We start from the raw sequence: 14,910 nt of genomic DNA on the forward strand, positions 1-14,910 counted from the left end.
GGAGGTGGAACAGGAAGATAGATAGGAACCAAATCTCTCAAGGTCTTATAAATCATATTAAAGAGTTCGAAGCAGGAAACCGATATAACAAATGTATACTTTAAAAAAATGATTCTACCTGCATGGAGACCAGGACATGATTGCAGGGAGAAAGGAGCAATCACAGAACCTGGGAGTCCAGGTAAAAAGAAGCCATTGTGATAGTTCAGGCAAGAGATGATGATAGCCTGACCTAGGATCGTAGCTGTGAGGACAGACACAAATGGAGATATTTTAGAGCTTTTTAGGAAGTGGGAACTATAGTATTTGCGTAGGAAGCCTCCTAAAGCTCTAGGTCATCACTGTCATCTGTGACCTCCACTTACACTTACCTGACAGGATGCAACAGCCCCCCCACCCCGATCCCCCTACCCCCCCTCACCCTGTGTAACACTAAAATTGAATTGTTCTGTGGCTCTGAACCATGATCATATATGAGTGACAAGTCCCTCTCTCACAGTTTTTGTAATTCAGGAATTTGGGAGCAGCTCAGTTGGTCCTTCTGGCTCAGAGATTCTCAAAAGGTTTCAGGTATAATGTCAGTTGGAACAACAGTCAGCTAGAGGCTTCACTGTGACTAGAGAGTCTGCTTCCAAGGTGGCTCACCCACAAGCAGGGACTGGTTGTTCATGAGGCCTCAGTTAACCTCCCACATGGAACTCTTCACAGAGCTGCTTGAGTATGCTCACAATATGGCAACTGGCTTCCCCCAGAGTGAGTTACCCAAGAAAAGAAGGCAGAAGCCATAACCCCCTTTATTAGCTAGCCTCAGAAGTCACACACCATCACTCACACAGTATTACACTTGTCACACAGGTCAGGCTTGGTCCTCATGGCAGGAGCCTACACAAGGGCATCAACAGCACAAGTGAGAACCATTCAGGGGCACTGGTCGACCAGCTCACAAACTAGTAAATGCTTCATTCAAGACACAAGCATGGGTCTGTGGAACATCTCATTTGGCTCCCTTGAATGTGGTCAAATAAGCTTGGAAAACAAAGTTAAATGCTTTATTTACCTCCTCAAAGCCATGTATAACGATTCTCCAAGAGTAAAGTCATGTGACATTGGGACAAATTTAGAAAGTAGTGCCCAACCTGTGCTGCTGGGAGCTCTGAACAGAAGGTCTGTCTGTAGGCGGAAAGAGAAGGCGACAATGACCATTCTATAGAGAAGAGCAGGGAGAAAAATCCAGAAAAAAAAAAAAGTAAGACATCGAGCCGTAAAGATGGGGACTATCCACATAAGGCCAAATTGTGAAGGGGCTGGGTTCTGCACTGCTTGTTTGAGTACTAACCATGGCTCCAGGGTATATAGTCAAATTCAGATGAATGGTAAATGGCTTTATCCAGATACATCAAGGAAAACCATTTTTATTGTTCACTTTACTCTCTGATACCAAAGTAAGTTGATGTCTGTAATATGCAGTTAGCATAATGCAAGTTGTAATCACATGTATCTATATCTCAATGTGATTCAAGGTAAATATTTTGGACTCTAATGATCTTAGAGTAATGATTCATCACCTGGCTACAAAGTAAAATCACCTGGAAAAGCTTTAAAACCATAGTCATACTTGGGCTCTACTCCAAATCAACTAAATCAGAAATCTAGGATGTAAGGCTTGGGGACCAATAGTTTTTAAAAGCTCCTCTAATTTGTTGAACACTGTTCTGTTTCTCTTGTTCTAGCATTCCCTCTCTCTCTGTCTCTGTCTCTGTCTCTCTTTTTCTCTGTCTCTCTGTCTTTCTCTCTCTCTCTCTCCCTACATCCACCCCCAGGCAAATATCCAACTTCAGAATTATCTTAAAATCATTTTTTTTTTTCCTTCACAGGGCCTGGCATAACACTGGTACAGGCTGGTGCACAGGTCACATTAGTTGATCTGAGCTGAAGGTATTTCTCAAGGAAACCACTGCTCCTGACATCTCTCTGGTTCAGTCCAACAAAACACACTCCTACTGATAGTTTGAGACCCTGAATGGACAAAGGGCATGATTCTTTTTTTGTAACATTTGAGTGCTTCTGGATAAGTTTTTCCATGGTATTGCTTGTCGACTCCATGTACCTTAAGATTTAAGCTGACACTCAGCAAATCTTTCTCAGATTTTGAAACAAACAAACAAAAAAACCCTTTTCTCAGGGCATCTGAAGTCAGTGGAGACTCTGCCTTGTCAAACACCAGAGACAAAAATTTCAAAGAGGGAAACACAGTCTCCATTATGTCACATGTACTTTCTATTATTTTTAAAGCATTGATCATCTCAGAAGAAAATATAAGAAAATGGTGTTTTTATTTTAATCTTTGGGATAGAATTAAGTTAAAACTAAGCCTAGGGGAAGATAAATATTGGTTTGAAAAATGGATGTTAGGCATTCATAAAATCCAAATTAATATTTATCAGGCAGGACATACAGGAAACAAGGCTGGGAGAGACTTATCTCTGCATAAGTTTTTATACTTATTGGCATGTGAACCATGTGTATATCTCAATTATTAAAAAATAAAATAAAAATAAATAAAACATAATCAACTATATTGTATATAAATGAAAAAATGACATTAGATTAATGAATTGATTGCTTTGTTCTATTAGTATTTATTTTGCTTTTCAAATTTAAAGTAATTGGAAACTAATCTCTTCCACACTGCTGAAAGAGCTCACTGAATCACAAATTTTATGCCTTTTTCCTCTTAAACTAAGTAGGTTTTTTTTTATCACATTTTCTACCAAGGCCTCTTTGTTGACTTCCTGGGACACTCCATGGAATGCAGAACTCTATGAGGCCTGATGCCCAAGAGATGGGCCAGAGAGATGGTAACAAGCTAGAAAAAATAGGAAAAACTTCAGAGTCAGATGGAAGAAACTTAGGAGTGGACAAAGAAATATACCGGATTGGAAAAAGATCAGGCTGCGATTTTCCTACCTAACTGGCTTGCCTATGCAGCAGATCTGGCCCATAGGGCGGAACAATCTTTAAGAGACTCAGAGAAGCCAACACAGTGGAGTACAATTGCTTGGAGGCAGCTAACATGAGCAGAGCATGGACCAGCCTCTCACAGACAAGTATAATTGCAGCCTCCAACCACCACCTGTCTCTTTTACCTGCTTCCTGAAACATCGTATTCCTTCACCTGGGAACTAAGCCTTCTTTCCAGGATGAATGACAGAGAGGAAGCATGACCATGGACTGACCTTCGATGGCATCACACTACAGCTTGTGTGGCAGGTATCAGGCCCTTTAAGGAGCAGGACTGAGGGAGCAGAGAAACTAAAGGAACTGTGGAGAAAGCAAGTCCAAACTGAGACCTGGGAAAAAGGTGGGCTGTGGCTTCCAGGGACCATGCTAGGAATGAAGCTCTTGGCCTGAGTATGCCCAAGGTTATCAGGAGATGGGACCAAAGGTACCACTTCTATGCTTCACTCAGAAGTTTAAACACGTCAGGGATGGTGGGCACATAACTTGGATACATGGAATCTCAGCTCTGAATGCACACAGATTGGCAGAGAAGCAGAGGCTCTCGATCAACTCTTAGGGGGCCTTCTTTCCATCTTGAGGGTCCATGGAGGGAGCTCTGTGGCTGCTGCTGCCCATGGGCACAGTCTGAAGTGACAAGCTCTGGAGCCAGCCTTCCTGGATCCAAATCCCTGTGCTTTTGCTTCCCAACCTGTGATTATGTCAGTCAGAGCTCAACTGTTCAGCAGTGACCAAGTCTGGGTAAGTTCAGCCCCCCAAAAATTTATTAGATGGGTGTTGGGTCATGACTAGGGAACCAGGACAAAAGCCAGGATGACCCCAATACCTGTCATCTTGTCCCAGAGCTGCTGCTGGAGAGAATCCACTCCCATATCTGCATGCTTTCCTCCATATGCTGTGAGAAAGAGGAGACTGAGACTGAGGGCTACAAAATCCCAAAGCATATTTACTTTAGTGACATTGAATAAGCTACTTTATCTTAGCCTCAGTTTACTGGTTTGTAAAATGGGAATATCATTAGTACTTACCACAAGAGGTTGTGCTGGGGAATCAATAAAATAAGGGAGAGCAGATGTTTAAGCCAGTGCTTGGCCGGTAGTTGGTGCTTGATACATCTCAGCTACTGTTCTCTCCCTTTCTCAGAGAACACACTTTGTCCAGCTAGAGGCGCTGTTTCCTTGCAGGCTCTGAAGGGTCTGCGTTGTTACAGGGCAACCTGGCTCATTCTGACCACTTCTGGTGCATGAACAGAATCTGTAGGCACCACTCCCACTGGGTCCCTTCCCAGTAGGGTTAGGGACCCCTGCTCTCAGGAAGCCACTCTCACCATCCCTGCCCTCTCCCTCAGGACACCACAAAGGAGGCCACACATTCCTAGGAAAACTTTTGGTTTTAACAAAAACATTTCTTCCCGACAATTGTATTTTAAGTGTATTGATCCCCTGTTGCCAGAAGGAATAGAAAACATGATTTACATCTGTCACTCACAATCTGTCTCTTCACACACATAGGACTGTAAATATTCCCCAGCCTCACCCCTGCTCCACCACCTGTGACTTCTGCTGACTCTAAGCAGAGTGAGCAAATCTCCTTAGCTGTTTCTCAGAGGTGTCATTTCTTAACTTCATAATTCAGTTAGCAGCTTGAAAATCATTTATCCAAAGAGTACACATTAACTTGTGCTCTGCCCCCAACACACACACACACACGCACGCATGTCTGCTTACTCCCAGTACTTCGTGTCAAACCATTACCCTCTGTCTCATAGAAGCTGACTCTCAGAAAGCATCAATCTTCAATGTGTCCTGTAGCTGCCTCAATCAAACTCTCAACACTCCTGCCTCACCAATCTCAAACAACAAATTCCAGTATCTCGGAGATTATTCTACTTCCTTGCAAAAAAAGACCTCTCAACCTCCTCTAGAGGTGTGCACACGCTTCATGCACACGCTTATGCGCACACACACACATACACACAATGTGAGGTGCCCATGACCCCCTTCACTCACTGCCTGTGAAATATGCAGTGCCATATTGCTTGTCTTCAGAGTACTGACATACTAGTTTATTTAAGCAGTTTCTGGATTGAATCAGGGTTCATGCAGCTGTTTGTTTGGTAAAAAGAGTGTTAGAATTCTAGCCACAGCAGCAAAGAGGGTACTGAATTTTCAGGCTTTCTATAGAAGCAAATCCAGTCTACCAATTTTGACTTCATAAAACTTGTCTCTGTCCCCTAGCCTTTCTCCCTTCTGGTCCATTCTTTCATTTCGCAGTGAAAATGAGCTGTCTACACTAAATCCAATAGCATCAACCTCCCACCTCCTTCCCACATACCCATACCAACGCTCTGGTTTCCCAGACTGTCCCAGAATAAAGTTCGACTTTCCTGTCACGACTTACAAAGGCCATTGTTATCTGGCTCCTCCCCAGCCCCTCTCACCTCCAGTTCACCCAGCAGCACTCGTCGAGCCCTCCTCTGCTCAGGACTGCTTCCCCAGCCCCTCAAGCCTGGGCTTGTGTCCCTCCTACGTGCTCACCTCAATCAAAACACAACTTAAAGCAAGTACTGTGTCCTTCTTAGCTGCCCCTCCAGCTCAGTGCTGATCTAAACAGGCTCTCAATAATTATGGATTGAATTAATGTCTGTGGATGAAACAAAAGGATAGGGAGGGGCCTCACTGAATTGAAAGATGGCTTAACCAAAGCCTGGAGGCTGGGTTCCCAGGAACAGCAGGGCAAACCCATTTGAGAACTAGTTATTTACGGGACATGGATATTATGAGGAAGGAAGCCAGTAATAAGTGAAATGAATTCGTTATAAGGAGAAAATAATGCAAATTGGAATCAATTTAATCAATTCATTCATTCATTCAGCAAGCATTGACAGAGGAGCCGCAGTATGCCTACCACTACACTAGGTCCTAGGGGTAAAGGAGAATAATAAACAGTCCTTGCCCTTGAGGACCTCAGAATTTAGCAGGAGGAGACACATGTTTACAAAAGTTAATAATAACAATCAAAATAAATAACACTAACAACAATAACAACTACCTTTGTTGAGCATCCCTGACATTCTGAATCCTGTTCTAGGCATTTTACAGATATTTGGTCTCATTTTCATCTTACCACATGATGGTAAGATGAAAATGAGAAGGTGGAGAAAGAGAAAAGGCCTTCAAGTGGGGGCTGCAGTGAGAGCCAAGACTGGGTGCTGGGCAGGGCCAAGTGCCCCCCAGCTTCAGTTGCACCCCCCTCAGGCAGCCTTGCGACGGCCAGTGTGGCCTTCATGCAGCGGGACCTGGGGCCTAAGCCAATCAATCTTGCAGTGCAGGCAGTCGCACTGGGGTCTCCGCAGAGCCTGTAATTAATCTGGTTGGAAACAGAACTCACTTTTACACCTCTTCACATCACTCCCCATAGACCGGGCTTGAGCACAAAGTGAGAAAACATGAGTTGATCACAGCTGTGAAACCGTGGTAATTAGCGCAAAGTACTGAAACCCTCACTTCTGTGGCTGGAACCCCTGGCTTCCTGACCACAAGTGATTAATAATACAAATACCTATGCCACAGTCTTCCACCTCAGTGTCCGAGCCCTGCAGCAGCCCCCCACTTTCCTCCTGCCTAGTGATCTGTCAGCTCAAGCATTATAATGGCCTTTGGAGTCAGTAAATGGAAGGGCTCTGCTAAAAGCTTCTGCCGCTACAACCAGAGGCCAAATGATCATCAATGGAGTGAAGTACAGCATCTTAGGGCTCACAGCATGATCCCTGAGGCTATAGACTTGAAGTCAGGTCCGTCGGGTTCAAATCCCAGCACCTACTTACTGTGTAACCCGGGGCAAGTGACTCATCTCCCTGAGCCTCTGTTTTCTCATCTATGGCATGGAAATAACAATACTATGGAACTGTTTCTCAAACTCTCTAAAGTAAAGGACCAGCTTTCAGTGTTTGCTTCTTGTTTTTATCTTTCAAATCTAGACTTATATTTTTGTAAAATACAATAAAAATAAAATGCTTGAACAATGATCTCATGCTTAGAAGTTGCACCAATGTCAAATTGCTATAAAAATGTTTAAGTACTTATTGCCAATTTCTATACTTATTGTCATGGACAGATCATGGATCAACCCTGATCTATAGATCACACTCTGAGAATCATAGTGTGTGGCTCAGAGCAAAGGTGAGCAAGTTTTAGCTGCTACGATTATGAGTCCCCTATACACACCAAGGTTCAGACTCACCATTGCACACACAGTGTTGGTCAACTACAGAGACACTTCTGGACTTTGTAAAGTTTCATCAAGCAAATACACTGGGAGAGAGAAAAATAGTCTTCTAAGTAATATTTTTATTTGTTTATTCATTTACTCTTCATTGGCAGGGTTCAGACTAAACATAATTATTGAAATTTATTGGCATTTCTGTTTAGAAATGTTTAAGTTCTACATTTTTAGTGGTCATCTTAAGAGACTCATTTCCTTTCCTGAGGCCCCCTGCATAACAAGGCTGAGTCAGCTCTAGGTGGGTTTCTATGGGCCTGTTATGTTGGCCTGACTCTCTCCAGGGATTAAAGCCTCCTGAGGGTTACAGAAATAAACCAGACAGCCTCTATATATGGGCCTCTGGTTTGTTTACTTTCTCAAAGCAGGCTGGGATCCATTAGTGCAAAACCCTGATGGCCTCAAACTCAAATTTTTACACATCCTATTGTCTTAAACTTAGCCCAATTAAGCAGATTATGAGCCTTTTAGAGTCAGCCTGCTTTGCATACCTTGTGAAACTGCCCATCTACTAGCCATGGATCCTGTGGCGATAAAGAGCCCCAGCCACTGCTGCTCTTCTGTGTTCTCTGATCCAGAGACGCCTGGCCTTACTGCTGAGTGGCATTACCTAGACTCATAAGTCCCCTCTTTGACCTTGTCAAAGAGGGGTAATTTCCTTGCCCTATTTTCCTCCTGAGTGGTGACCCCCATGCTGTAGCTCCTAGATAGTCTCATGCTGTGAGGGACTTTCCTCCCATGCAAACCTGTTAAAACAGAACCCAAATAAAGCTTGTGTGTGCTGCTGCCATCTCATGGTCATACCTTTTTCCCTGATGAGCCCCTAAATTCCTCAAACCCCATTCATGGAGGGGACTGTTAGGTTTTTTGTTCTTTGAACTTTGACATACAGTGCCCAAGGTAGTAGTATGTAAGGCTGGCCCTGCGCACAGCTGTGGCAGAAGGGAAACTCTGTTGATTGCACCTTCCTATTGCAAAAGGCTAGAATATAAGTCAGCAAATCTGCCTTCAAATTCTTACTCTGTCTTACCAGCTACGTCACCATGATCACGCTGTGTCCTTTCTGTGCTTTGGCTTCCTTGGAGAAAGGAGGGTTGTAACATTTACCTTACAGATTTTCATGAGAATTAAATGAATTAATGCATATGATGTGTATAACACAGTGGTGGATAAATAGTAAAGACTCAATAAATGGTCACCATCATCAATATTATCATTGTAATTTCTCCTTCCGTAAGCAGTGCCTCAACCTCCAGACCTAGCCAGCTCTTCGGACTGTCTCCATCCCTAATATACTTCTTCATTTATTTGTTCACTCTTTCAAAAAACAACTAAGCACATATATGTACCTGGCTGTGCTCTCTGCTAGGGAGACAAAGATAAATTTGATTTGGTCAAATGAGAAGCTCACTACTAGTCAAGGAGACAAAAGCCAGCAAACCATGGCAATGGAGTCTGAGTAGGACAGCAAGAGAGGCAAGCACAGAAGAGGTCACTCAGAGAGAAGAGTGACAGCCACTGTTGGGGGTAGAGGAATAAGAAGTAGGGAAGAGTAGAGTTGGACCATTCCTGGCCCAGCAACTATCTCAGGCAAAACCACAGAGGTGGGAGCAGAGAGTAATTTGATCACCCGCACCTGTGACTTAAGGGCTGGGGAGAAAGGGAACCAGTTCAGTTGAGGGTGGGAGGGAGGGTATGAAAAGTATTGTATGTCTTTTCCAGGAGCTTCCACTTTATCCTACAGGGCAGAAAGCCATTGATCAATTTTAGGCAGGGAAGAACTTAAAGGTGTATGTGTCGGTTTATGGTTTATGCTGCCATCGTACCTGATAATTGCCTCACAGCTGCTCATTTGTTTGACTGATACCTGTAATTATCTTGCTAAACAGAAAATAGGTTTGAGTCAGCTTTGGTAACTCCCTTGCCAATCATTTCTTTTGGCCTTAAGTAAGCAGAGAAGCAGCGTGATGAGGGGAGGCTGTACGAGCAGGGTTTTAAAGCTTGTGCTTTAGAGTTAGACTTCTTACCAGATAAATGTCCTTATCAACTTGTACTCATTAAATGCTAGATTTTTTCTTTTAAATATATTACTACATTGGGTGTATAAATTGGGACAGTCCCTTATTTGTCAAAATGAAGATTATGATATGTCATAACCTCAATTAAAAGTTTATATATACTTCAGATAAAATAATTTATGCAGTGCCTGACACATAGTAAGCATTCATTCAATATTAAATAAATCTAATTTAAAAATAAATACTAATAAACAAATTCAGCAAAGTTGCAGTATAAAAAACAAATTCAGCAAAGTTGCAGTATAAAAAAAAACCAACAGAAGTCATTTACATTTCTATATTTTAGTAAAGGACAATGTGAAAGAAAATTAAGAAAACAGTTCCATTTACAATAGCATTAAAAAGAAGAAAATACTTAGGAATTCATTTAACCAAGGAGGTAAAAAAAAACCTGAACACCGAAAACTGCAAAACTTTGCCAAAAGAAACTAAAGAAGACAAATAAATAAGACATTCTGTCCAGTGTTCATGGACTGGAAAACTTAATATTGTTAAGAGTCAACACTATCCAAAGTGACCTGCAATTCAATGCACTCCCTATCAAAATCACAAAGATTTTTTTTCTTTTTTATTTTTTGCAAAAAACTACATCCTAAAATTTATATGGAATTTCATGACCTCAAAGAGTCAAAGTAATCTTGAAAGAGAAGAACAAGTTTGAAGGATTCACACTTCTTGGTTTAAATTTTACTACAAACCTACAGTAATCAAAACAGTATGGCACTGGCATAAAGACAGTCATATAGACCATTGAAGTAGACTTGAGAGGTCAGAAGTAAACTCTCACATATATAGTCAAATAATTTTTGATAGGAGTCCCAAGATTATTAAATGAAGAAAATACACTCTTTTCAACAAATAATACTGGAAATATTGGATACCCACATGCAAAAGAAATAACATTGGATCTTTACCTAACATCATATGCAAAAATTGATTCAAACCAGATAAAAAACCTAAAAGTAAGAGCATTAAAATTATGAAACTCTTAGAAGAAAATGTAGACAAAAAGTTTTATGACATTGGATTTGGCAATGGTTTCTTAGATGTGACATCAAAGGCACAGGCAGCAAAAGAAAAAAGACAAACTGGACTATATCAAAATTAAAAATTTTGTGCATCAAAGGACACTATCAACAGAACAAAAAGGCAATCTACAGACTGTGAGAAAATACTTGCTAATTATATATCTGATAAAAGATTAATATCCATAATGTATAAAGAACTCCTAAATTTTGCATGGTAGATATTTTTTCCATTGTTTACTTTTAATCTAACTGTGCCTTTACATTTAAAGTATACCATTTATAAATAACTTACAGTAGTCTTGTTTTTTGAAAAAAATCCTGATAATCTCTGTCTTTTAATCAGAGTGTTTAATCCATCCATAATTTTAGTGGGTTGAATAGTGTTCCTGCAAAATTCATATCCACCCAGAACCTCAGAGTGAACATTAAGAATTACTAGTAGTAACCACTAGAAGCTAGGAGAGAGGCCTAGAACAGATTCTTTCTTTCTCAGAGTCCCCAGAAGGAACCAATGCTTTCCAGCACCTTGATTCTGCACTTCTGGCCAACAGAACTATAAGAAAATAAATTTCTATTATTTTTAGCCATATAATTTTTGGTAATTTGTTATGCTAGTGCGAGGAAACTAATACAATATTTATTGAAATCATTGTTACAGTGAAGTTTGTGTCTATAATTTTACTTTTTGCTTCTATATTTCCTATTTGTTCTTTATTTCTGTTTTCTCTTTTCCTGACATTTTTAGTTTTAATTAATATAGTCTTAGTATTCCATTTTTTTCTTCTGTTGGCTTTTTTTTTTAAATCTATGTGCCTTTGTTATATATATTTAAGCAGCTGCTCTACAGATTAAAATGTGGCTTCTCAATTTATCACAGTCTATCCAGAATTAATATTATATCACTTCATATATAATAACTAAATCTTACAACAATATTATTTCAGCAACTCCCCTCTTCTCTGTTGTGCCACCAGTTTCTCTGCATTTTCCTCTCCCCAAGCCTCCCATTTTCTCTCCCCATTCTTTTTTTTCCACCTTTCCCAGTGCCAGATGATCTAATGATAAGGCCAGGTTTTAGACTTATCTAACAGACTTGAGCATACTGGTTAATGTTGGATGTTTCTATGAAGTAACTTAGAATTTATTGAAGAATTAATCTGGGGCGCGGGGGAAGTGGCGTAGATGATAGAGGCTCTGTTCATCCCTCTGGTGATCAAATCAAAGTTGTGATGGAAACAAGGAGCAGTAACAAGGAAAAAATTGCCTGGGATCTAGAGGAACAACCCATACAACTAAGGAGAAATCCAAGAAATCACCCTGCAACGGCAGAAGGTAGGAGGGGCAAGGACGTGGGCTGCCTGGTCCTGAGCAGCTGAGTGAGATGGAGGCTGTGGCAGTGGCAGTGGCAGCGTCAGAAGGCTTTTAAAGGGGCTGTGACTGCTAGTGGCTTTTGTGGTGATAGACCTGCTCGCCCTGAGCACCAGTGCTGATGTGGCTGTGCGCTGGGGGCACCAGGGATTTACAGGGAGACATTGTTGGAGTGAGGACCAACGTGAGACTCGCTCTGTACAGAGATGCCCGGCAGTATCCATTATTCCCTGTTGAGCCCTCCCCACTTCCAGTCCACTGGACATAGCACCACCATAGCCAAGACATCATCAAACTGGATAACAGAGGTCGCTCAGCCCAGAGGATTTCCTCAAACCCTGCCTCCCCCAACTTGTGGCTCCACCCGAGCCACATCCTGGTATAGCCTCAGCAAGACAGGTGCTCCTTGCTGAGCAGCACCTAGACTCACACTGGAGCCAGCTGGACTCAGTTTCTGGTATAGCCTTTTGAGGCAACTATAAGCACAGCACCTGTGGATTGCTTGCTGAATCTTAACATGTGGCCCCAGAGGGGTAGAGGCTTGGGCTTAGGTTCGCCTGCAGCTGAACCCCTCTCTGGACTGTGCCACTGACACCTACTTCACAAATCCACACTAATAAGACCAGGAGACTTAGAAGCTTTGCTTAGTACGTAGAAACAGACATGGAAAGGCAGCCAAAATAGGAAGACAAAGAAGCAGAAATCATATGCAAGAACAGAACAGAGATCCAGATATAATGGAGTCGAGTAATCTAACAGATGCAGAGTTCAAAACATTGGTTATAAAGATGCTCAATGAACTTTTGGGGAGTGTAGAGAACTTCAACAAAGAGATAAAAAACATAAAAATGGAAATGGAAATTATAAAAGTGATCTAGTGTGAAATGAAGAACATATTATCTGATATGAGAAGTATATTAAATAGAGTAAACAAAAGAATAAACAAAGTGAATAAAGAAGAGGATCAAATGCCCTATCTAAAGGACAGGAAAATCAATCAGAACACTCAATCAGAATAGCAAGAAAAAATGATGCCAAGACTATAAAAATAATTTAAGAAGTATATGGAACACTATTAAGTCTCCAAATATTCATCTGATCAGCGTAACTGAAGAAAATCAAGATGTTGAACAGCTATTTGAAGAAATAATGATGGAAAACTTCCCTAACCTGGGGAAGGAAATGGACATAAAACCCCAGGAAGCTCAGAGAATTCCAAAAATCCGGGATCCAAAGAGGCCCACACCAAGACATATCATAATTAAAATACCAAAGTTAATACAAGGAAAGAATATTAAAAGCAACAAGAGAAAAATAGATGGTTTACTTATAAGAGAAAACCCATACGACTGGCAGCTGATTTCTCAAAAGAAACTATGCAGGACAGAAGCACTTGCCAAAAAATATTCGACAGAATGAAGACCCAGGATCTACAACCAAGAATAATTTATCCGGCAAAGCTATCATTTAGAATTGAAGGACAGATAGTTTCCCAAACAAAAATAAGCTAAAGGAATTTATCACCATTAAGCCAGTATTACAGGAAATGATGCAGGAACTTCTTTAAGGCAAAAAAAAAAAAAAAAAAAATATATCAAAAATAGGAATAAAGAATGGTAACAACTACATTCCTATCAATAAGTACCTCAAGTGGAAAAGAATTAAGTGCTCCAACCAAAAGATAGAGTGGCTGAAAGGATCAGAAAACAAGACCCCTACATATGAAAAGGGAGGAGATGGAAAAAGATGTTGCTTTGATGGCCCTAGAAGATATTTAAGTCAGACAGAGAAAGATAAACACTATATGATTTCACTTATATGCATAATCTAAGAAATTAAAAAAAACTAATCAAAAACGTAATCACAAATATGCTAGACAATTTGGTGTCAGCCTGAGGGGAGAGGGGTTAGGGGGCTGAAAGAATGGAGTAAAGGGCTAAAGAAGTACAAATTAGTAGCTGATGGTCACAAGGAATGGGGAGCACAGCATAGAGAATGAAAATAGCATTAATACGTTGGCTAGGTGGAGGGGCAGGGGAGGGAGGGAGCAATTGGGGGGATCGTTTTTATGAATGTACTGTACACTTGAAACTTAAAAAATAGTGATAAATAAATAAATAAATATTTTCCAAAAAATAAATAATAAATTTAAAAATCCTAATAAAGAATATATATAATCCTAAAAAGAAAAGAATTAATCTGTTTAGAGAAAAGTATGCTCATGGCAGAGTCACCAGAACTCAAACTGATAGAACTTGGAACTACTAGAAGAAACAGTCAAACCTGGACCACAAGGACAGAAAAGAGTGTAAGTGTAGCCTACTGAGGAGTAAGTGCTGGAAGCTGGAGCTGGAGGCCGACTAGGCGTAATGACACAGAGCCCCCTGGGCCTCCCCCATAAGAAGCTTGGATTTTATTATCATTGAGATTTTTAAACCCACTAATGGAAATTAAGAGGTATGACATCATTACTGTTCAAAAAGATCACTCTGACTGAGCTGTGAGGAGTCTGGCTTGTAACAGAGTAAAAATGGAAGCAGAGAGGCCAGTTAAGAGGCTGTTGCCCTCATCCAGAAAGAGCTGAAGAGAAAGGCTGATTTCTCTGAACTTCCCTGAAAGCAAATGGTTTTAAAACTCCATTTCTCTGAATCGGTATGTGTGTTTAATAAGGGAGCAGTCTCAGACCATGAGATGAAAGAAATGGCCTGTCTGCAGCACAGCTGCAGAGTCAGCTGTCAGATGTAATAAATTGTATTTACCTGAACAGCCAAAGGAAAGTGGCTGGTTGGAAGTAGCGATTAGCTACTTAGAAAGGCTTATTCTCTCCACCCTATGACCCCTCCAGTTGACTTGGGCATGGTTAAAGTGGATGAGAGTAAATATTATGCCTTCTATTGGTTGCCTTGGCAATAGCTTCTTCCAGCTTTTCTAAAGTTGAGTGACTCCTGTTCCAAGTTGGAAAAGCAATCCTTTAAGTGTTTGGCTAAGATGCAAACAGTTACCAAAGCACTGGGACAGCTTTAATGATTGTTTGAAGGAAAAACCTGCCTCTTTGAAGATTTGCTGACCTCTTTTCCAAATGTCAAAAACAGTAGCCCCAGGCATTTCCCCCTTCGGGAACACTTTTCAAAGGGCCT

This window comes from Rousettus aegyptiacus, unplaced genomic scaffold (genome assembly GCF_014176215.1).
Source record: "Rousettus aegyptiacus isolate mRouAeg1 unplaced genomic scaffold, mRouAeg1.p scaffold_m13_p_5, whole genome shotgun sequence".
NCBI classification, from domain to species: domain Eukaryota; kingdom Metazoa; phylum Chordata; class Mammalia; order Chiroptera; family Pteropodidae; genus Rousettus; species Rousettus aegyptiacus.